A 25345-nucleotide genomic window follows, 5' to 3' on the forward strand; every position below is an offset into this window, starting at 1 on the left:
CGTGCTTTATTGGGGGGGCATCTCCGTGTCAATTTTGTGTTCAATTGCGGTGAAGTTCCCCAAATCAAAATCTTCTTTTTCAAATACTCTGCTATCACATAGAAGTTTTGCTAACTTCTCACACTGCCCCCCATTAAATTTTTCTTTGAAGCTTTAAATTTCTTCTTGTAAATGATCTGGGGTCTGTGTTATTGCATTTCTTTCTTTTTGGTGCTTGGTTCTTTACTGTTGCATTTATCTTTTACATGGTTCCTTTTGACTGTTGTAACAGAATTAAAAAGAAGTCAATTCTGTTTCCTATGTACACCAAACTTGCAAGTATCTGAGTGGCTAGAAGAACTCAGATTTACATCTCGTTTCCAATTACCCTTCTTCAAGGGATTGGCAATTTTTTTTACCTTTTTTGAATGCCTTTTAAGAGTTTTGGGTCATTGCATATCAAAAATTGGTTTTGTTTCTGAAGATTAACTGTTCTTGGCTCATTACACCCCCCGATCCAGTAACTATTTGGCTCTTTGAAGTACCTGAGCGACCTCCCTTGAACAACCCAAAAGCTGAATTTGGGAAAACGGTTTTTTTTGCCACTGTTTCTTTGAACAACTGGTTTACCTTCTTTGAATTGGGTTTTCTTGGTTTTTTTTCCCCTTTGCACCAAAAGTTCAGGGATTTCTAACATCACGCCTAATGAGTAGGAAGTCGTGTTCTAGCAGCATTTCTCGCAAAAGGTGCACATAAACTTTTCGTGAAAAAGTTTGAGAACTATTTTCTTCTTAAAGGGGGGGGTTGGGGAAAAACCCTTTTAAAACGGCGTCCTTATCTGCCATTTGATAACGCATCTTTAACTTTGCCCGGGTTTTTCGTAGTTTCATCATTTTCAATATAAAATGGGTTTTTCTGCACCCCTCTATTCTGGCCCTTTCCGGTTTTTGCCAACTGTTTATACACATAAGAAAACCCCGCGCGAAAATTGGGGTACATAACCATTATCTTCATTGGTTTCTTGGTAAGTCGTCCCCTTTTATTTGTTGTGTACTAAAAAATTTACAAAATTTACCCGGGTTTTTTGAATTTTCCATGTAACAGAAATTTACGTTGTTTGCTTCTTGCTAAAAGAAGATTTTGGTTCCTGGGAAAATTTCAGCCTTTTCTCAAGTTTTTGACCGTTTTGTCGTGTGGGTGAAGTCGCGCAACTTTTCTTTTTCAGGCCACTTATTTTCGGGTCGGGTGGAGGCCCCGCACACCCGGCCCCTTTTTTAAAAACCCGTTATGCCTCACCTCTCCTTGCCTTTCCTTGTGCTAAAACCTTTTTTGTTCAAGGCAATCTTTTTGCATGGCCCATCTTTCTGCAGAAAAACACTCGATGAACTGTATCGTTTGGTGGGTTTTTTTGTTCCAAAAATTCATTTCTGCATTTTACCGGTCAATTTCTTATTGCTTTTCTATCTCTTCCAACCCCCCTTTTGAGGGAATCGACACTTTCACCCAAATATCTTTTTTTCTTTTCGCGGTTTTGTTTTCCGTCGCTGCCTTGAGATATATGGAAAAACTTTTGAAAATTAATGCGGTTTCCCATGCTTTTTGGGGGTTCGAAAAAGCATTTTTCCCGTTTTTTCAATAACCCCTGACGAAATTTGGAAATGCCTCCTGCCTTCGTGTTGTCAGGAAATTCTAAATGCGGGTAGCTAGGTAAGAACTCTGTCTGACCAATCTTTAAATGTCATCGGGACGCTGTGAAGCTTGCTGAAATTTGGCCTTGGATGTTTCCCCCAGTTCTCTTGCACCCGACCCTTTAAGTTTCTTTTAATCTGACTGAAGGAAAAAGTGATCTCCCATTCTATTGTTAACGTAAAGAAATCCAAAGCTTTTCCTTTTAAGATCATTTCAGATAATCTCTGCTTTCTTTTCAGCCGTTTGGACCGACATGTAGCTCTTGAATTTTTGTTTAAATGCAAACCACAGGGGGCTTTCCCCCCATACCTTTAAAAACTTAGGAAGTTTCTTTGGGGCCCCGCTTTTCTTGATTTTGGTAATTTTTGGTAATCTTTTTTCTTTTCCCGAAATAGTAATAAAAGCGATTACCATATTTCTGCGCGGGGTCGAAAGTGTTTTTTGTTATCTGTAACGAAGACTAGAAAACCCTTTTCTTTAAGAAATTTTTCACTGTTTATAATTGCAGATTCCCTTTAAATCTGGAACTTATTTTTACTTGTCTTGTTGTCTAATTTTTTGCAAGTACATCGTGACTTGACCTTTGTTGGATTTGCTTTACTTGTTTTCCTGAACTGGTCTATCCCCAGATCTGCTATACTACTTTACCTTGATGACCCTTTTAGTGACATTGTGATTTAGATGACCTGAACTTTAGAGACGATGACCTTCATAGGACCCTTTAGCTTTTATTGTTGAGTGTCTAGATGTCTGATGTCTTGAAGCTTTTTTTCTTTTGTTTTTGACCTGGGTGTTTTTTGAGGGCTAGCCCCTTGTCATGCCCTTTTTCTTGATGATTTAGTGTCTCTGACCTTGCTGTTTTACCACCTTTTACTTTGTGGATGTTTTATGAGTAATTTAGTTCATCGACCTTGTGTTCTTTTGCAAATTTTTGTCTTTTTTCCTTTTTTTTTTATTACCGGATTTAGTGTCATTATCTTGAATTGATTTACTTGTTGTGATTTTACTGGGAATTTTCGAACGTTGAGGCGAAGTGTATGGGTATGATTTTTTTTATTTGACCTTCATCACTGACCTTGTTTTTGACCATTTGACCTCGGGGTGGAGACTGAACCCATTTCTTGAAGAAAATGATGTGACCATGTCGCGTTTTTGATCTATGCCTATTTTAGACGGAGACTAGAAAATCTTTTAGTAGACTTTGCCTTGAATCAGATCTTTGTGTCTGGGCGACCTTGACCGTGAAGTTGGAAATTTTTTACTTAACATTTCTGCGTGGATTTGGGCGGTTCTTTGTGTTCATGTCTGTTTGCCTGACTTTTTGTCGCTTTTCCCGAATGGTTTTGATTACATTTGACTTTTCTGTACCCGGGTTTGGGGGCGAAATATTTTTTTTCAGAGATTTTTTTGGTGTGACAAATTTTTTCTTTTAGGGGAAACCCTTTACTTGACCCTGTACTGAATCTAGGCCCCGTGGATGATGTTGCTTGATTTTGGGTTCTTAGATGTGGTGTTTTTGGGAAAGGTGTATCATTGAAGCAATGCTTTTTATTTAGGGCCTTTACTTTAAAACTAACAAATGTTAAGCTTCCAATTTGTTGTTTTATTTTTTGTGGGGGTTGGGGGGATAATGGTCCCAAGGCCCTGTAGAGTGAGTCCCCTTTTGGAGTGTTTAAAAAAATTTTTGTCGCAGCTGTGCCTAGTGGACTGCTTGTAACAGGTGCATCTGTTGTTGTTTTTACAGATAAAGTATCTGGATTAGGCGCAGGTTTTGGTGAAACACTAACTGCTACATTTCCCCCTGTCTTATTAATTTTATCTGGTGAAGTAACTGGAATTGTGAAATCAATATTTTCCAGTATATCTGTTGTTAATTCACCAGGGAACACCATAGCCAAAGCTTCTTTTGTTACAAATCCATATGTCTGTCTAAATGCTATTATTTTTTCCGCCTTCTTCGGTCCTATTGAAGGGATGTTCTGCAATTCCTCTTTGCCTGCCGGCAGTCCAGTTCGATGACTACCAGTCATGTACAGTTAAAGGACTTCTAGTTCTCCACAGGCTAATAAATCTGTGATGGTTTCTAATCATCATTGGTTTATTATTCACAACATTTCTCCCACACTGGACTGAGGCTTTCATTATAAAGTTGGGGAAAGAAAAAGATAGATTTATTTCATAATCATGTTAACTATTATAACTACCAGAAAGAACAATTTGTGCCAATGTGTGTATGTGCTCATCAATTGAGTGTGAGTTTAATGAACCCCAACTAAATATTTGCTTCTGTGTCTAACTAATGAGACTACTCATTCAAGGGCAGGGAAACAGGTACCAATGTCTGCAGAACCGGTTCTTGGGTCCTAGGTTGTAAAATAACTGAAAATTCTCGGAACTCCAGTATCTACAAGACAATATTTTGACAGGAAAAGGACACAAGAGCACGAGATAAACATTTAAGGCCTCCGTGTCCTAAAAAATCTGAACAACACGCCAATACATCAACTATGTTACTCTTAACATAACTAATGAAAACTTTTAAGGAAAATGTGCTCATTGCATAGTGTAGATGTAGTATTACGTGTATATCTTTCTTGTTTGACCTAACAGTATTCGTTCTAAATATATTTTTATTTCAATAGCAGGTCTGACTATACAGTCAAAAATGTAAAAAAAAATGACCACCCACTGATGAGCCAAAAAAGGTATTTGCAAGTTGCCTTCTATCACAAGTTTTTATAATACTACATGTCTTTGTTCACAACACAGGTCAGTTTAATTGCACATGAAACTGCATTCAAACAGCTTATTTTCAGTTATTTTTGCACGTTGCTAACAACATCAATGCAATCATAGTCCTCAACAGTGTTTGTTTGTTCTTCAAAAATACGTAACAGACAATAAGCTTTGTACATTGGCCATAACTATAATAAAACATTATTAAATATATTAAAATTACTCAAGAAGTAAATTAAAACATGAAGCAAACATGTCATTTGTACAACCATACGAGGCAACGAGAGTCTGCATTGTTATGTACGTTTTCACGTGCCATTTTCTGTATATTTTATCCAGGTCTTTTAATGAACGGTGAGAATGGGTGTGACCATGACAAAGAGCACTTTCATAAATGGTCAGTATATGCGATCCATTCAGTAGGCAAAAGAGCACTTTAGTTTATAACGTAACATTTTCATAAATGGCCAGTATATGCAATCCGTTCAGTAGGCAAAAGAGCACTTTAGTTTATAACGTAACATTTTCATAAATGGCCAGTATATGCGATCCGTTCAGTAGGCAAAAGAGCACTTTAGTTTATAACGTAACATTTTCATAAATGGCCAGTATATGCGATCCATTCAGTAGGCAAAAGAGCACTTTAGTTTATAACGTAACATTTTCATAAATGGTTAGTATATGCGATCCGTTCAGTAGGCAAAAGAGCACTTTAGTTTTCATAAACGTTTAATATATGCTATATCTACTGTTTATTGAGGTCAATGTTTACTTTTCAACCAAAAGCCATTGACCATATTTGATTATAAATTATGAAAGAAGGCCTCTAGTAAACATCATAAAGAGTAAAGATTTAGTGCTGAAGTGTGAAAGAATGTGGACAGAGACGTTTTAAACCTGAAACGGATTATAAAATACCATTTATTTCCGTCACTGGTCTTTCCTCTGACATTTCTAATGACAAATGTATGCCCCTAGTTCGTATCAAATCTGGACTAGTACATGCAGACTGTACTAGTATTTATCTATCTAGACATATATAGGAAAGTGCCTATCAAAATAAGGCAGTATTCCAATCTCGCGTTTACACATTTACTTGATGTAAAGGTATAATTGTAATGTGCAGAAAGAGTGAATCATTATTTAAGTCATAAATTATCATATGTAAAACACTGAAGTTGTTCTTGCCGAGATTTGTCATTCTATATTTGAATCAGCCATTCGTTTAATTAAGCCTTGTTAAAAATAAAGAAAATTATTACGGCATCAACTGATCACTTAAAATAATACACGAAACACTGAATTTCTAATGAAACACACACAAAAACCTTGCTGACGTTACTTTCAAAAGGTTCTTTGAAGTAAATCCCTATCTTTTTTTAAATCAGCTGTAGGCCCTAAATAATTAAAGGCTGCCGTGGCAGTTTTTGCAGCGTTATGATATACAATTGTGATTGAAACAATAAAATGACAATATCCAATCAATAAATTTGCTTTGTAATCATTCGGAAATATAGATTTGTAATTGAAATATTCATTCCTAATATGCAAATATATTCCGGTAACCGAGAGCTTAATGCCATACGTGTCGTATTTATTTACATGTATGCAAAATTACAGTACCGAATATCTATCACTTTATGATGTATTAAATTGAAAATATGACACTGTATAGATATAAAATTGTTGGGATTACGTGAAAAGCAATTAACGATAATATTTTCAAAATTTGATATAGGCTTATGTTAAACTGTAACCTTGGGGCTCCGTGATTATGAGTAGATTAACAAGAGAAAAGTTGATATAGGTAGGACCACGAATTTTTGTTTCTCCTAAGTGTTATACGAATACCTGATCAGATGTCTTAAAACTACGCTGCTCTTGCAGTAGCATGGTTTTCGACAAATTTCACATGTACCATCTTTAAAACCCAACCTTTCAAATGGATTGTTTCATTTATCCTGTTATTTGTTTTGAAAACTAGAACGAATCAGTTCAATATTTCAATATTTCGAATGGATAATCTCTTGAACGTTTTCATTTCGTGAAATATATTGTATATTATTTTTATTATTTGTATTCACTCCCGCTTGCGCTGTGTTCTATAATATTTTTTGATAAACTTTTATCAATTCTGGTTAAGAGATTTACCTGCATTTAAGGGCTGTGACTCATAACATGGAAATTTTACAAGAAACACCATTTTTTACTGTTATCAAGATTAGATAAAAATCTGAACCACACAGTATCTGCTCTACAGAAATGTGGTTCCTGGTTTGACAGTATGTAAATGATTATTCTAACCTACCATTTATCAATATTTGTTCAATAATGTTTAACATTTAGACAAATATACACTTAGCTCTTCATCATGATATTTCACTATGTACCAAACATCATCAATCAATATCAGGGTCTATGGCAGTGTAAGTGCAAATCTGTCTAAGTCTTTAAACTGCAGCACCCACAGCAAAATAGTCTATCATCTCTCACCCTCACTCCTTTTAGACATAATAACGTAAATGTTGTTTTTGATGTTGTTTATTTGTTTGTTCTCTCTCTTTCTCTCTCTCTTTCTCTCTCTCTCCCTCTGCGTGCGTGCGTGTGTGCGTGCGTTTGTGTGTTTTCGTTTAAAATCAAAAAAGATTTTTTTGACGGCCATTTATAAGAAAAAAATCAGAATGTATTTAATGAAAACCCGGATCCGCCGTGAATGATATTACCGTTTTATTTTCTGGCTCGTCTCCAAAATAAGGATACAATAGGTAACGTGTGTGTGAGAAATTTTCCTGGTTTATTGTTCATAATATTATGATATATATATTCATATCTTTTCGATAAAATATGGAAAATAGTGGTAATAAAAGCATTGCTTTATGTGTTATGTAAACTTTATCAAATAAATAATATATCGCTTTTTCTCCTTTTTCTCTTGCTTGGCTGCTCGAATGTAATAATCTATTCAACAAAATATTCACAAAAACATGCTTAATTGCAACACGTATAGCGAGATGACAACTTTCTTTAAAGTAAATAAATCCACTGATTGCTTTGTCCGGACACTTCTAATGTTCATTTGAAAAATATGAGGAAAAGTTTCAACGTAACTTACGTTACCAAAATAGGCCAATATTCCAAAGACACGTTTAAAATAGTTACTATATTCATGAAAACGCATAATAATGAAGAAAGAATGAATCATTATAAAGGTCATATATTATCATTTTCAGTACGTAATACGTAGCAAAATTAAACATGTTATTATCAAAGATATATCATTCTACTGATGTTACAATAATGGCTTAAATGCAGGTAAATCTCTTAACCAGAATTGATAAAAGTTTATCAAAAAATATTATAGAACACAGCGCAAGCGGGAGTGAATACAAATAATAAAAATAATATACAATATATTTCACGAAATGAAAACGTTCAAGAGATTATCCATTCGAAATATTGAAATATTGAACTGATTCGTTCTAGTTTTCAAAACAAATAACAGGATAAATGAAACAATCCATTTGAAAGGTTGGGTTTTAAAGATGGTACATGTGAAATTTGTCGAAAACCATGCTACTGCAAGAGCAGCGTAGTTTTAAGACATCTGATCAGGTATTCGTATAACACTTAGGAGAAACAAAAATTCGTGGTCCTACCTATATCAACTTTTCTCTTGTTAATCTACTCATAATCACGGAGCCCCAAGGTTACAGTTTAACATAAGCCTATATCAAATTTTGAAAATATTATCGTTAATTGCTTTTCACGTAATCCCAACAATTTTATATCTATACAGTGTCATATTTTCAATTTAATACATCATAAAGTGATAGATATTCGGTACTGTAATTTTGCATACATGTAAATAAATACGACACGTATGGCATTAAGCTCTCGGTTACCGGAATATATTTGCATATTAGGAATGAATATTTCAATTACAAATCTATATTTCCGAATGATTACAAAGCAAATTTATTGATTGGATATTGTCATTTTATTGTTTCAATCACAATTGTATATCATAACGCTGCAAAAACTGCCACGGCAGCCTTTAATTATTTAGGGCCTACAGCTGATTTAAAAAAAGATAGGGATTTACTTCAAAGAACCTTTTGAAAGTAACGTCAGCAAGGTTTTTGTGTGTGTTTCATTAGAAATTCAGTGTTTCGTGTATTATTTTAAGTGATCAGTTGATGCCGTAATAATTTTCTTTATTTTTAACAAGGCTTAATTAAACGAATGGCTGATTCAAATATAGAATGACAAATCTCGGCAAGAACAACTTCAGTGTTTTACATATGATAATTTATGACTTAAATAATGATTCACTCTTTCTGCACATTACAATTATACCTTTACATCAAGTAAATGTGTAAACGCGAGATTGGAATACTGCCTTATTTTGATAGGCACTTTCCTATATATGTCTAGATAGATAAATACTAGTACAGTCTGCATGTACTAGTCCAGATTTGATACGAACTAGGGGCATACATTTGTCATTAGAAATGTCAGAGGAAAGACCAGTGACGGAAATAAATGGTATTTTATAATCCGTTTCAGGTTTAAAACGTCTCTGTCCACATTCTTTCACACTTCAGCACTAAATCTTTACTCTTTATGATGTTTACTAGAGGCCTTCTTTCATAATTTATAATCAAATATGGTCAATGGCTTTTGGTTGAAAAGTAAACATTGACCTCAATAAACAGTAGATATAGCATATATTAAACGTTTATGAAAACTAAAGTGCTCTTTTGCCTACTGAACGGATCGCATATACTAACCATTTATGAAAATGTTACGTTATAAACTAAAGTGCTCTTTTGCCTACTGAATGGATCGCATATACTGGCCATTTATGAAAATGTTACGTTATAAACTAAAGTGCTCTTTTGCCTACTGAACGGATCGCATATACTGGCCATTTATGAAAATGTTACGTTATAAACTAAAGTGCTCTTTTGCCTGCTGAACGGATCGCATATACTGGCCATTTATGAAAATGTTACGTTATAAACTAAAGTGCTCTTTTGCCTACTGAATGGATCGCATATACTGACCATTTATGAAAGTGCTCTTTGTCATGGTCACACCCATTCTCACCGTTCATTAAAAGACCTGGATAAAATATACAGAAAATGGCACGTGAAAACGTACATAACAATGCAGACTCTCGTTGCCTCGTATGGTTGTACAAATGACATGTTTGCTTCATGTTTTAATTTACTTCTTGAGTAATTTTAATATATTTAATAATGTTTTATTATAGTTATGGCCAATGTACAAAGCTTATTGTCTGTTACGTATTTTTGAAGAACAAACAAACACTGTTGAGGACTATGATTGCATTGATGTTGTTAGCAACGTGCAAAAATAACTGAAAATAAGCTGTTTGAATGCAGTTTCATGTGCAATTAAACTGACCTGTGTTGTGAACAAAGACATGTAGTATTATAAAAACTTGTGATAGAAGGCAACTTGCAAATACCTTTTTTGGCTCATCAGTGGGTGGTCATTTTTTTTACATTTTTGACTGTATAGTCAGACCTGCTATTGAAATAAAATTACATTTAGAACGAATACTGTTAGGTCAAACAAGAAAGATATACACGTAATACTACATCTACACTATGCAATGAGCACATTTTCCTTAAAAGTTTTCATTAGTTATGTTAAGAGTAACATAGTTGATGTATTGGCGTGTTGTTCAGATTTTTTAGGACACGGAGGCCTTAAATGTTTATCTCGTGCTCTTGTGTCCTTTTCCTGTCAAGATATTGTCCTGTAGATACTAGAGTTCCGAGAATTTTCAGTTATTTTACAACCTAGGACCCAAGAACCGGTTCTGCAGACATTGGTACCTGTTTCCCTGCCCTTGAATGAGTAGTCTCATTAGTTAGACACAGAAGCAAATATTTAGTTGGGGTTCATTAAACTCACACTCAATTGATGAGCACATACACACATTGGCACAAATTGTTCTTTCTGGTAGTTATAATAGTTAACATGATTATGAAATAAATCTATCTTTTTCTTAATCTATGAGCTAGCGCCTTTAATTGTTACAAATAACAGTGTAAATACCGGTATTTGTTTTATATGCTTCAAGCTTGATACATTTATCAAATTTGTATCATATAAACACCTGTTTTTACAAAGAGGTTTAAAAATTATCAGACATCGATCACAATTTATTAAACTCTAATTTGTAAAACGCCATACTTTATTTATATTATGTATAGTTGCGGATTGGACTTAAGGCCAAGGACAAGCTGTAATAGTTTCTCTGTCCCAACGACAAATGGCTGGACGTACTAGCGGTAAAAAACTTGTTTGCATATTTTATTTCGTGCAATAATAATTGAAAATGAACTGTTTGAACATAGTTTCACGTGCATTTAAACTTGTGATTAAGATCTGTGTTGTGAACGAAGACAACATGTAGTATTATAAAAACATTTGAGAGAAGGCACTTGCAAGCAAATACCCCTTTTTTTTGGCTCATCAGTGGGTGGTCTTTTTTTATACATTTTTGACTGTATTGTCACCATTGTTACTGAAATATAATTACATTTAATTGCATTACTACATCAGATCTGAAAACTTTAATTTCCGATTACATTTCTAATAATTTCCGATTACTTTTCTACATTAGCGCGAACAGTAAAAATATTTAGTCTGACCTAAAAACGGACAAGAAACGTATCAAGTTATTATAACGGCCTTACTTTGGAATCTTACCAAGATGTTGAAAATTTTGATTGGATTGCATATTTAAGCGTTGAGTATTGATAAAAATTGAACTGGTATTTGAAATACATTTATTTCTAATAGATACAAAGCTACTTTAATCGCTTGAATTTTCGGATTCTGTGTAAAATCTAGGATTATTTCTTGGTGAGTTCAATCATTTTGGAAATATTTCGTTCACAAAACTAAACTGAACTATTTTATTGTCACATTCGATTATTGATATTGTATGGAAAAATATATATCTGAATACTTATTATATTGTAACTATTCTGTTTTTTTGTTATTTTGTCGTTCTATGAATTTGAAACAAACGTTGCTTTCAATTTAAAAACTTAAACTGGAACTGTTTCTTCTTTAAATTTTAACTTCTGTTTCACTTTTGAATTGTGAAGCGTCAGTTTGACATACTTAAGAACCTTGTTTGCTTAAGTGTAACCGTATGAACCTAATTTTTATCAAGGATCTCAATATTTCTATCATATATGTCATGTATTGTGTGACATGTTTTGCATAAACAGAATATATCAAACATTATTTACTGTCCGGGGCATGCATTTAAACTCGAAAACTGTTGAAAACGTCTACACTTGGCACTATTTAAACAAGATTATTATTTGATAGTATAATCCAATAACGTGATAGATCTTTAATTGGGCAGACATCCAGTCAACACAGGAACGTCAATCTTAATCATTTAAGTATATATTAACAGTGAACTGTGTAGTTTTATACGTATATATACCTACATCAATATTTTGATTTATACGAAATGCCCCTATTATAGTATGTTAGGCCTTTGACTTTATTCCATTAGTAACAGAAAAGAACTACCGTAGCTTTTTTGTTGTAGTAATAAAGGCACTTAAAATGTTATAACAACTTGACTAATTGATGATATTATTCAATTTTATTGTAACAATTACTAACCTATAACTTTATCATAACAGACAGGTGTTATATTTAAGTTCACATAAAAAACCGTCCTGTTTTTGCTCAGTCATGTTAAAATGTGATTGATTGTGTATACATCTAACAAAAATACAACAACATTAAACCAGCGAGTATTGTACATAGTACCAGCAGTAGAAATATATAGATCCTTAGTTTAGAAGTACATTTTAATATCATTAAATCACCGCCATCTGCAAAGTAAAAGGGGAGGTGACTTTGGCAATTTAAAAAAAAAAAAAAAAAATGCACGTGCCTTTACAATTTAGGCGAATCAACGTACGATCTTTGGACGAAGAAATGAATAACCCTTTGACAGATGACCTCTATCTCAAACGTTAAAAGATGAAACGTCATCAGTGTACTTTAAACTCCATCCCACTACGGTACATCCGGAGGCTGGTTAGCTTCCGCTTTAGGTAGATGATCTGACATAGCATGCATTGATTCGGTAACTGATCTATGATGTTTTCAACTATAAATTTACCTCTATTTCTCTAAAACAGATAAAATGGCAAGTGGTTTACCAAAGTTATTCCCCTTTATTGCAAATATGCACTCAAATGAAACAAATCTACTGTCAGATTGGCTGAAAACCGTAATTAACATCGTCTTGTGCAAGTTAGCTCTCATACAATATTGCATAAAAAGGAAGACATGTAACTGTTCTTCGAACATGGCGGGGTATTTAAGTGTTGGCCTGTCTGGAAGTGTAACCCTTCTATAGGTCCCTGTTTTTGAACATAAAAGGCTTGGCAAGTAGATAACGCATTTTTTCCAAAAAAGATATACATGTTATATATGCTGTTTAATCACGGTCTTTTGTAAAATAACAATTTCTTTATATAATCAGGTGATGTTAATTTTCTTGTAAAACGTCAATTTAAACATTGAAAATGTTACTTTGTCTTGCACAAGTTTCCTATATTGCCATATAAAATAAATTCATTACTTCCATTTAACAATAAAAAAGTTTCTAGAAATTATCATATAAAAGTATAAAACTTGTACACGCCAATCTTTCTCAAGATCTGATATATTCTTACATTCCACAATACACTAGGACAAGATTTGATGACAATTACAGATAAGTTATTCATACATTTACAATATCAGGTCAAATACCTCCACCCGTACACTGATTGGTTACCTAGATAAGCTAAATGTTTTAAATTAGTGCAAAGTTTGTATTTAAGTGGACATGTAAGATTTTCAATGCCTCGAGATATTTTGTTATTTCATAAGGTTTGTCAGTGTCATATTTTCGGAATAAAAAGCAAATAAGTACATTTTTTTGTATTGTGATAACATTTTATTTCGGCGTTGCGGTTTATAACACATTTCTATTTCACGGTGCCTATACCACGTGACTTTTATGGCTATGTGTGGGTATAAAAAACATAAACAATCGTCGATTCAGGTAACATTTTTCATGGTAACTTTCTTAATCCTGCACCAATTTTATTCAAATAAAGACGAGGGCCCGGCCATAAGAAAGATACAATCACGGCCCATCAGTTTGAGAAGAATAGATTCGCATTTTTGTCGAAAAGTGCAACCGCGCATTTTTCAGTCAGATAATCGACGTGCTATGTGTGGGTGCATTCTGTTAAAATCGTTTATAAAACTCTTAAAAATGCGTTCAGCGACAGGGCAAATGGAACCGAGAATGTAATTTTGCCTTGTTTAACAGTTGCATAATGATTGTTAAGAAATATAGCGTATTCCTCTCGTTTTTTAAATAAATGAAAAAATGTTATGTGTGGGTGCCGCTAATTTATGCTATGTGTGGGAGTAAACTCATAAAAATGATACCGTGGCTTGAGATACTTGCACTAAGTGAGGTTTAACTTACTCGTGTTACATTCATAGAAATGAGTATCCATCTAGCATAACTGATCTTTTTATTTGGTTACGTAGATCGGAAAGACTTTTTTTTTAAATTTTTATTAAGGGAGACTTTTCGGAAATTATTTTTGTGTCAAAAAATGGATACAAATAGGGGGGTTATGCCTCTAGAGTATTAGTAAGTTGATTTATAACATCACTGACCATGTGTAAAGCATAAAAAGTCGGTTTTGCAACTTTTTGTCAAAAAGTTGAAAAAAATGTTCTCCAAGGCCATAAAAACATTTAGGGTCGGGCCAAAAACTTAGGGTAGGTCGGGATACCGGAAACAAACAATTTTTTACGCTTTAGAAAGTGGCTGTGTTATAGAGAATAGCGCGTCAGATTCATTTTTGTTATTGGTTACGAGCGCGTGTTATCAAACATCTTTAAACATTAAAACTCTGATATATGTTTGAAGTAAAATTTATGAAAACGTTATTTCCGATCTCCTTCAGTTGCGTTAAAGTGTTTTTTTATCTTGATGCATAAACAACGTTTTTTCATGAACACGCAATTGTATCATTGTCCCAATCTGACTAAAGTACATATCCTATTACGCTACGCATAGGATCTGAGAACGACCTATTCATTGCCTCGTTCTGACGACCCTTTCGCTAGCCAATCAGAGCCTAACTTACAACATCCTGCAAATCTACCTGTAGCCTTGACTTTTGATATTTACAATTTTTATGTCATAATGTATCAGATAGCTGGTTAGTTCAGTCGGTAGGCCACTTGCTTTGTAAGCGAGGGGTCCCGGGTTCGAGCCCTGGAATGACTGCACATTGTTCTTACTTACAATGGTCTTGTTAGAATGAATGTTGGCGCTTGCAAAACCAATCTGTAGCGATTCTATCGCTAAAAGTACAGCCAAATAATTTTAAAGAAACACTCAATCAATTACATTTCTTGATAATTAAAATTTCAGTTTGTGATTTTAGAAGAGTTCGTCCCAGGTCTGTTGTGAGATAATATCTATCGTAAGTTGTTTTTTTTTATTTTGGTTTTGTAAGCGCTTACATTCATTCTAACAAGACCATTGCAGAAAATAAGGCTTCAAAGAAATTGTCAAACAAATTAAGAATAAAATTGTTTGTTATGAAGGGGGTGAACTGTCCAAGGAACTTCAAACCACTGTAACCTTTCATTGATAGAGGACCGTAGGTTCGAGCTCCAGCTACCGACTATGTCTCTTTATGTGTGAGAAAGTATGCAGTTGCTTACGGAGGATGGGAGTCTAGTATACTGGTACTTCCCAGGAACGATGGTTAGGTGAACTGTCCGCCTCATATGACTCTGACTGTTGAAAAAGGGCGTTGAAATCAAACGAACAAACTTACTGCATCACAACATACATGTCAAACCTACACTCAGTTCCAAAAGAAAGTGTGCACTTAGTTTTCTGTTATTTTTTCTCGGTTATTTTCATGAAAACGTAATGTTTGGTACAAAATTTAAATCAGTTCGTAAACAAATTGGTGTGCATTTTAGATTTTGAGTTATACCTGAGAGTTAGTGTATGAAAAAATGAAACAAAAACGTTGGGGAATTTTTTGAAATATTTAAATTTAAAAATTGCACACTTTCTTTTGGAACTGAGTATATTGTTAGTTTTATTCACAGATGATATTTTGAACATTGTTTATATACAAAATATTTTCAATAGTAAAAAGCGTAAGTCAGGCAAGTAAACTCTCCATGCAGTATGATTCACCTTGTTGTTTGGTATGAAAGAGTTCACCATATTGTCTTACCTTTTTACTGTTTCTTTATGTAAACTTTTGTCAAAATATCATTTCTTAACTATGTGTTTATATTTTCGTGTGAACAGTTAAGGCGCAATGCTGACGTACAGTGATTTAAGCATGAATAACGACTCTGATGAAATGACTCCATGTGTTATGTGTGTGGTATGAATTTAATAGCAGTCTTTTTACATGCACTACCGCAGGTACTTTACTTTCGTTCGAGGGATTGAAGCCCTTTCTTTATGCTTGAAAAGTGAACTACAACCCTGTAATAGTAGTAATTTGTGTTGTTTCAAATGTATAGCGCAAAGCTACAATAAATACCAATTTAGCTGCAACTAACCACGAACTAGGTGAGCAGCGGAATTTACAATGGAGCAGCATCCACTATATTGTCACACATACTGCCCTTTAAAACTACCTTAGGGACAATGATCAATCTGACTAAAGTACTTGATCTTCTAAACGAAGATCTGAGAACGACCCATTCACATTCGTCTTCTGTATATTTTGGATTTCCAGTATTGCTATTTTTATTTTATCCAATCAGACGACTTGTTCGAATGTCAAAGAGTAAGAAAAATGTGCAGTCATTCCAGGGCTCGAACCCGGGACCCCTCGCTTACAAAGCAAGTGGCCTACCGACTGAACTAACCAGCTATCTGATACATTATGACATAAAAATTGTAAATATCAAAAGTCAAGGCTACAGGTAGATTTGCAGGATGTTGTAAGTTAGGCTCTGATTGGCTAGCGAAAGGGTCGTCAGAACGAGGCAATGAATAGGTCGTTCTCAGATCCTATGCGTAGCGTAATAGGATATGTACTTTAGTCAGATTGGGACAATGATACAATTGCGTGTTCATGAAAAAACGTTGTTTATGCATCAAGATAAAAAAACACTTTAACGCAACTGAAGGAGATCGGAAATAACGTTTTCATAAATTTTACTTCAAACATATATCAGAGTTTTAATGTTTAAAGATGTTTGATAACACGCGCTCGTAACCAATAACAAAAATGAATCTGACGCGCTATTCTCTATAACACAGCCACTTTCTAAAGCGTAAAAAAATTGTTTGTTTCCGGTATCCCGACCTACCCTAAGTTTTTGGCCCGACCCTAAATGTTTTTATGGCATTGGAGAACATTTTTTTCAACTTTTTGACAAAAAGTTGCAAAACCGACTTTTTATGCTTTACACATGGTCAGTGATGTTATAAATCAACTTACTAATACTCTAGAGGCATAACCCCCCTATTTGTATCCATTTTTTGACACAAAAATAATTTCCGAAAAGTCTCCCTTAATAAAAATTTAAAAAAAAAGTCTTTCCGATCTACGTAACCAAATAAAAAGATCAGTTATGCTAGATGGATACTCATTTCTATGAATGTAACACGAGTAAGTTAAACCTCACTTAGTGCAAGTATCTCAAGCCACGGTATCATTTTTATGAGTTTACTCCCACACATAGCATAAATTTAGCGGCACCCACACATAACATTTTTTCATTTATTTAAAAAACGAGAGGAATACGCTATATTTCTTAACAATCATTATGCAACTGTTAAACAAGGCAAAATTACATTCTCGGTTCCATTTGCCCTGTCGCTGAACGCATTTTTAAGAGTTTTATAAACGATTTTAACAGAATGCACCCACACATAGCACGTCGATTATCTGACTGAAAAATGCGCGGTTGCACTTTTCGACAAAAATGCGAATCTATTCTTCTCAAACTGATGGGCCGTGATTGTATCTTTCTTATGGCCGGGCCCTCGTCTTTATTTGAATAAAATTGGTGCAGGATTAAGAAAGTTATCATGAAAAATGTTACCTGAATCGACGATTGTTTATGTTTTTTATACCCACACATAGCCATAAAAGTCACGTGGTATAGGCACCGTGTATTTACTGGTTTGTTATCAATTTAAGGTGAAGAATAAAACTAATTAAAAAAAACAAACTCTAAAACTTTTGAGTACATGAATACAAATACCAACAAAAATAACTATACAATACAGATATGTTTACTTGAAATGATACACTTTTATACCACATATTACCTGTTTTGAGCGACCACTTGTTTACAACGGCTATCTACTCTGCATTCTCAAGTGTTGTCGGTGTAGACAGGTTAGACTTACCTACCGAGGTCCAGGTGTGATCAGTGTAGACAGGTTTGACTTACCTACTGAGGCCCAAGTGTGGTCAGTGTAGACAGGTTTGACTTACCTACTGAGGCCCAAGAGTGGTCGGTGTAGACAGGTTTGACTTACCTACTGAGGCCCAAGTGTGACCGGTGTAGACAGGTTTGACTTACCTACTGAGGCCCAAGTGTGGCCGGTGTAGACAGGTTTGACTTACCTACTGAGGCCCGAGTGTGGCCAGTGTAGACAGGTTTGACTTACCTACTGAGACCCAAGAGTGGTCGGTGTAGACAGGTTTGACTTACCTACTGAGGCCGAAGTGTGGTCAGTGTAGACAGGTTTGACTTACCTACTGAGGCCCAAGTAAGTCCGGTGTTGACAGGTTTGACTTACATACTGAGGCTCAAGTGTGGTCGGTGAAGACAGGTTTGACTTACCTGCTGAGGCCCAAGTGTGGTCGGTGTAGACAGGTTTGACTTACCTGCTGAGCCCAAGTGTGGTCGGTGTAAACAGGTTTGACTTACCTACAGAGGTGATGATATCGCGACCGTTATGAGAATATATATCATTCTTAACAATCTCAAGAGTAAAAACATACATGTAGGTGAGCGTCGATATGTTAAAAAGAGCCATTTTTTTAGAAAGACGTTTTCTGATAATCCATAATTACTATATTATGTATATGTACATATAGTTAGTAACCTACCTTTTATTTCGTTGTTTCGAAATAAATGTATATTTCTAAACAGACTACAAAGCTCAAATATGTTTTTAATGCTTCATTAAAAGAACAGTCAACGTGCTTATTAAGGTCTTTTAGAGGCTTTATGCATTACATATGTAATATTATTTAATGCCTCCATAACAAGTGTCAATAATTAATGTCACATTCCGTTCAGATAAACATACGAAATTCGAGCTGATATCTAACTGTAATTATAATAGGGTATTAAAGATAAACGAGCTGTCGAATTTACCATTGTCAATTAACACAACAGATAACTAACGAATGTAATACGGAATGTATCAAACGGACCCTGAACCTGGTTGTGTATAAAAACTGAACAATATATATAACAATGCTGTTCATTTAATCGCGACGGTATTAAAGAAGTAACTAGGTTTTATAGATTCTCGCGTATTCAAGTATGAATGAAAGCATTCAAACTGAATTTAGTCATAGCCAAATAAGCGTAAAGTCTGGATGTATAAGTAATATTAAGATATCAATCTTAACACGAAGGGATACATTTACAGTTTCAGTTCGAATTTTATGTGAATGGAGCTTTAAACAAACCTTAAAACAGATTTAAATACCAGTATAAGGTATGTAGATAATTTTGCGTCTTTCTAATGAAAGAAATAGTATTTCTTCAGGTTTAAAGGTACCATCTGGTGGCTTTATTAGCATATTAATTATTATTTATAGTCTCTTTAATGATGGTGTTTTAGAGTAAAGCAAATCTGCCACACATGCAAGTGTTTTTGGTATTTAAAACGCTTTACATACATGTAATAATATAAATAAATTTCTTAACAAAACGTCATTTTGAAAGAAACGGAGCTTTTTAGCGTAACACGTAACGTAAGGTGTGCCTGTCAACTGTTTTTCGTTTTGAGAACTAGCTTATTTCTTTTGTTTCGATGAGATGGGTCAGTTTTAAGGTTTCTGTAAAGATATACATGCAAATTGCTTGAAATAATATGAACAATAACATATGTTAGTGCAAGGTGAGCATAGTACATCTTTAAGCTAATTAAAATTTAACCTAAACACCAGTATGCTGTAAACAGATGGTAAAGCGAAAGTTTTAAAAACAACAAATATTTTTTGCAAAATACACACAATTCAGAAGTTTACAAACTTCGGTCATTTCGATTTATTGCATAGATAAAATTTTTATTATGTGCTATTTTCAATAGTTTCAATATCAGAAACTTAAATGTATATTAACATCAGTTGTAAATGGTCGTTAATGATATAATATCTTATGAGATAATTTATGTAAATGAATGAAAATGAATATGAATGTAATATAAAATTGACTAGAAGTTGGTAATGTTTACTTTCATTACCAAGTGATTTATAAAACCCTCGTTAAATTCAACGATGCAAAACACATCTGATTAATTTTCACCCAGTAAACACTTAGCCGACCGAAAACTCACATACACATGACTCATGGTTAAAATGCTTATCAGCAGTTATGGGTACATGTATGTACCATCTGGTATTTTAAAATCCAACGACTTTGCCCAATAATCAGATGGCTGATGTGTAGTTTAGTCATATTTTATTGCATTTTCTAAAATTCTTCGGAGTGAAAGCAACTGCATTTCCATGGCAACATCTGTACTAATTGTGACGTCTAGTCGTATTTTATCGAATTTTGACCATGAATATGAGAAAATTTGAATTTTGTTTGACTGAAATAAAACACACTTCAGCCGCGCCGTGAGAAAACCAACATAGTGGCTTTGCGACCAGCATGGATCCAGACCATCCGCGCAGTCTGGTCAGGATCCATGCTGTTCGCAATTGCTATAGGCTTTGAAAGCGAGCAGCATGGATCCTGACCAGACTGCGCGGATGGTCTGGATCCATGCTGGTCGCAAAGCCACTATGTTGGTTTTCTCATTGCACGGATCACTTTATTTTCGAAGGGGATACATTAGAAAACAACATTCAACTGAGATATGACTGTTTCTTGACACCACTGCAAGCTTTGTTACTCCTAGAACTTTTTATATATTAAAGTCGTAGTTTTAATGGTCCTCCTTTAATCATCGATAGTAGTTTTGATAAGGATTTTCAAAGAGATTATTTTTTCAAATTATAAACTGAAACACAGGTTGTATAGTATACAGCTACTGGACGGCTTGCCGGTCAATAGTCAAAATATTGCCCGCGGTCCGAAGGATGCCTATATGGTATATGTCGACTTGAATCATTCAATATATTCTAGAGGTCAAACTTTTAATTGAATTGAACAGTTGTGTGCTCTTGACTTGGCAGTATGTAATTGCCATGTAACCCTTTACACTATTGTTTCCTAAATTACTACAGATACCTACCAATCTTGGTATGCGGAGTTTATACGGATGTTTGAGTATGACATACTTCTGCTTGTTTTTGATGTACTGAAGTTGTGTCTCAGTGACCTTGACCTCGAACTTGTCGTTACGAGCAATGGTACTCAGATGAACTGTATGACATTGGTTTGTCGCTTATATTAGCCCGTCTTCTGCAGGGTCCGAAGTAGGACAAAGAAGTCTTGTTCGATTTGTAGCATAAGGAATACTTGTTCGATTTGTAAGAGAAGGAAGTCTTGTTCGATTTGCAGGATCTTGTTCGATTTTTAGGGTAAGGAAGTCCCTTTCGATTTCGATTTGAAGGGTAAAAAAGTTTTGTTAGAATCGTAGAATAAGGAAAACGTCTTCGATTTGTAGCATAAGGAAGTCTTGTTGGTATTGAATTTCATAAAAGATCAGAGATTATAATAAAGTTAAAGTACTGCAGCGAGTGTTGTTATTCGTCTATAACCATATAATGAGACTTACAAACAAACAGTTTGTAAACTTTGACCTTTCACACCGTCTTCATTTGTTTCGATACTGATACCATCTGAAAGATCGAAAAAGACAAAAAAATGTATAAAATGCAATTAAAGTATTTCACAAGTGATGTAAAAAGTAATCTAAAACGGACGCAAGTATGGTTTCATTGTAACTAATTGAACACAGCGAGACTTCAACATCCGTGTAACAACACTAGCATTGTTTTATAGACAGATTAGTGAATCATTTTGTATGATCACCACTTTAATTCAAATCCTTCAAATAAAAACACCATTGTTGATGTTGATTGTAAATGACTCATTATCTAACATCAACGTTTTCATACCGGCCTCACAAACGTCAAAAGGCACAAATAAGTAGTGTTTATATGAAGTGTAATCGAGTTCATCTACAGGAATATCAATCGCTTCTTGGAAAGACCAGTCGACTCCCTACACTTCCGGTGGTATTTATAAGAGTATAGGATAAAATCGGTAATATCATGATGATAGAAAAAAAACCATATCTTAATCTCGCTGCGTTGAGTTGCTTGTAACAGTCATGTAAACGTTGAGGTCCGGGAAATTGTTGTCCACTCCGTACCCACCTACTGTTCAAATAACGGTTAGCCTATATAAAAAAATTAAGACTGTTCAGTTTCTAACAACGAAACAAACATGTTTAGTTTTAATATTAAAATTGAAAACCTGTCCGTACTTAGTGTCAAAGATATATGGTTAGTATCAGAGTACATTATTGCTCGGTCTGATACAGTGCAGTTGGCTAAATCTATTTATGACATGGATTGAGAATCCGTTCTTTCTCCCGAAAAACGTGAAATCATTCTTTGTATCCAGTTTGTAAAAAAGATATCTCATTTTGTCCATAACTTTTGTATAACATCGAAATGAAAATGATGTTACTTGATAGAAATCTGTCTATTCATTTTACAAGTCCTGAAAAACGATACCTTTCTTTTCTCAACATTATTTTATCCTATAGCCTCATGTAGGGTTTTATGACGCATAACATAATGTTACGATCGTTTCAATGCGCCATTTACTTTACTATAAGTTTTCATGCAGTTTCTTATAAACATTAAGGTAATGTATTCGTGGGGTACTTATTTTTGAAATTTGATATACGCTGTACCTTGAAGCGGAAAACTTGATACACAATTCTGTTGTGACATTGAGGAACAATAAATAACAGAGGATGGGTCAAACACCTAGGGTTTTCATTTCAGTTTTAATATTTGAATGAAGTATATGCACGTTATATATTGTGCCGGTCACATTAATTTTTCAAGGTCCATTTCCGATATATTTTTAAAGAAACTTTTTTTCTCGCATAATTTCGCGACGTGTGGACATATGAGCAACGCCATGAGAAAACTAACAGAGTGGCATTCGCGCAGTCTGGTCAGGATCCATGCTGTTCGCTTTCAAAGCCTATTGTAATTAGAGAAACTTATAGCGAACAGCATGGATCCTGACCAGACTGTGCGGATGCGCAGGCTAGTCTGGATCCATGCTGGTCGCAAACGCACTATGTTGTCTTTCTCATGGCACGGCACATATTTTGATTGAACATGTAACAGTGTAAACTGTTGCAAGGGGCATAAGGGGTGTTTTACTTTTCCTTAGCTATCACAAACAAACTTAGTCAGCGAGTCTATTCTCATTTTGCTTCTATATGAAAACAAAGGGTATTTTCACAGAATTATTTAATATTTTATGAGGAGAAACAAAATAAAAAAAAATACAACGGATTTTTACGGTCTTATTACACAGTAACCGTGGTTTAAAAGACAGATTATGGTATAACCTGCAATAACAAAATACTTTCTAATAAAGTAACACTTTAATCAAAATCAATTAAATAAATCATGGTTCAATCTAATAGATATGATCGTATATACACGATTATCTGCCATGAAATCTCGGCTCAGCGCAGCACGACATCTGCCCCACAGCTACAGTAACTGGGGTGAAATTACTAGTTAACTTGTAGATAATGGGTGCGCTGAATCACTTTACTTAAGTTTACTTGAAAAAAAATCTAACAATTACCTTGCTGGAAGTATTCATCCTCCATATTTTGAATACTGTAATGAAAATTACTCTGTATGAGAAGACTTCCCGCCGATTGTGCATTTATTCTACAATATTTGAATGGAAACTCATGACTGAACTGTCGTTAGTCTAAATCGGCTACCGACTGTATAATTTTCTTTTTTTAAACTTCTTAATTACTTTTTCTTAATTTCTATATATTCTCAGCAAAATACCAATTCAAATTTCTATAAATATTTTAATATTATATATAAGCTATGAACAAAGCAGGGTCTGTATGAATTTACATTAGATACATTAAACTTTCAATTGACCAGACGATGTTGTCTTAATATGGAGAACTTTGAAATTTGACATTTAAGTAAGTTGGATAAATCCGAGTGTTTAACTTTATCATACAAGGATATCCGTCAGACCTTATCGTTTGTTCATAGGAGATTCAAAAGTTTTATATAATTACGTCCCTTTCATCCGCTCAAACTCAGAGCTAAGACAGAAGTTTGCACAGATGGTAAAAAACATATAAATAGAAATTAAAAAATATGTTTATTTATTTTTTTTTTTAAATAAGTTACGAGCAAGTTCATATTATAGTAGTCATAACAGTTTTCCGTAGCCATAATGTCGCCGATTTTCTATGTTTTAGTACAATAACTTTCATCAAAAATATAATACAATTCGTTTTAGAAATTTGAAAGTCATGATTAATACGTTAGCTATAAAAATCAACACTACCGACGCATGACGTAAAAAGGTGAATTTTCAACCATTTAGACTATGAATTAAAAAAAATCTGACCAATTTTGTACACTAATTTGCCATGACGTTTTAAATTAACATTCTTTATTCGTGAAACTTATTTTAAGGAGGAAATAAAAAGGATAAAATCAGTGTTTACAAAATAAAGATTTAAAGTGTAGAGTAAACAAGTCACTGAAAGTGTATGTGTGTGGCGACAGAGCAAATGTCAAATTAGAATTTATAGGTAAGATCTACAAAATATAGTTCAACTTTTCTGCATTTATATGACAGCCAGTGAAATGATATGAAAAAGGAACAAGAACACCACCCGATGCAATAACGTTAAACTGTAACAGAAATACGAAGAAAAAAGTTCTAAAGGTGCACCAAACAAATGTATAAACATTATATCTGTCAATCTCAGTGCTATCCTTTTATATGTCTTTTATCAATGACATGCATTTGAGCCGCACCACGAGAAAACCAACATAGCGGCTTTGCGACCACCATGGATCCAGACCAGCCTGCGCATCCGCGCAGTCTGGTCAGGACCCATGCTGTTCGCAAACGGTTTCTCTAATTGCAACAGGCTTTGAAAGCGAACAGCATGGATCCTGACCAGACTGCGCGGATGCGCAGGCTGGTCTGGACCCATGCTGGTCGCAAAGCCACTATGTTGGTTTTCTCATGGCGCGGCTCATTTATTCTCACTAAAATGCAGCCTAGGTTTACAAACACATAAGTTAGTGAGTTTTCAGAAGATAGTAGCTAAACAACGTGGCTGATTTGGTCTGTTGTTTCCATAAAAACTTCGTAACCATTTACTACATCTGAATTTATTCCCTTTTTCTGTAATATATTTTTTAAGCTTTTAATTTATTTTCTGTTGATGTGAGATGTGTAAATTCATATCAGTTTGTCATCTGTCCTTCATAAAACATACAAAATCTCTTATTTCTTACAGGGGTCGGACACCTCTTGAAACATGATATGTTAATGTGGCCTTTCTTTATTTATTTATCCATGATACATTATCAAGGGTTTATCATTTCACTATGAATTACTTTAT

At 34.3% G+C, this 25345-nt stretch overlaps 1 protein-coding gene across 3 annotated transcripts in view; it reads left to right on the top strand.

Annotated features, from left to right (window-relative positions):
* LOC123561554 (E3 ubiquitin-protein ligase TRIM33-like) overlaps window positions 1-25345 on the top strand; it is a 40277-nt gene that overhangs the window by 10489 nt on the left and 4443 nt on the right. The window contains exon 1 of one of the 3 annotated variants that reach the window (XM_045354015.2): window positions 11175-11307. The exons of 1 other annotated variant lie outside the window; for it this stretch is intronic. The gene's annotated coding sequence lies outside the window, so the exon portion shown is untranslated. Of the gene's footprint in view, window positions 1-11174; window positions 11308-18954; window positions 19229-25345 lie in introns of those variants that run through there. One more of the 3 variants, XM_045354013.2, reaches the window with a different exon arrangement.

Source organism: Mercenaria mercenaria, chromosome 10, assembly GCF_021730395.1.
Source record: "Mercenaria mercenaria strain notata chromosome 10, MADL_Memer_1, whole genome shotgun sequence".
In the NCBI taxonomy this organism is placed as follows: Eukaryota; Metazoa; Mollusca; class Bivalvia; order Venerida; family Veneridae; genus Mercenaria; species Mercenaria mercenaria.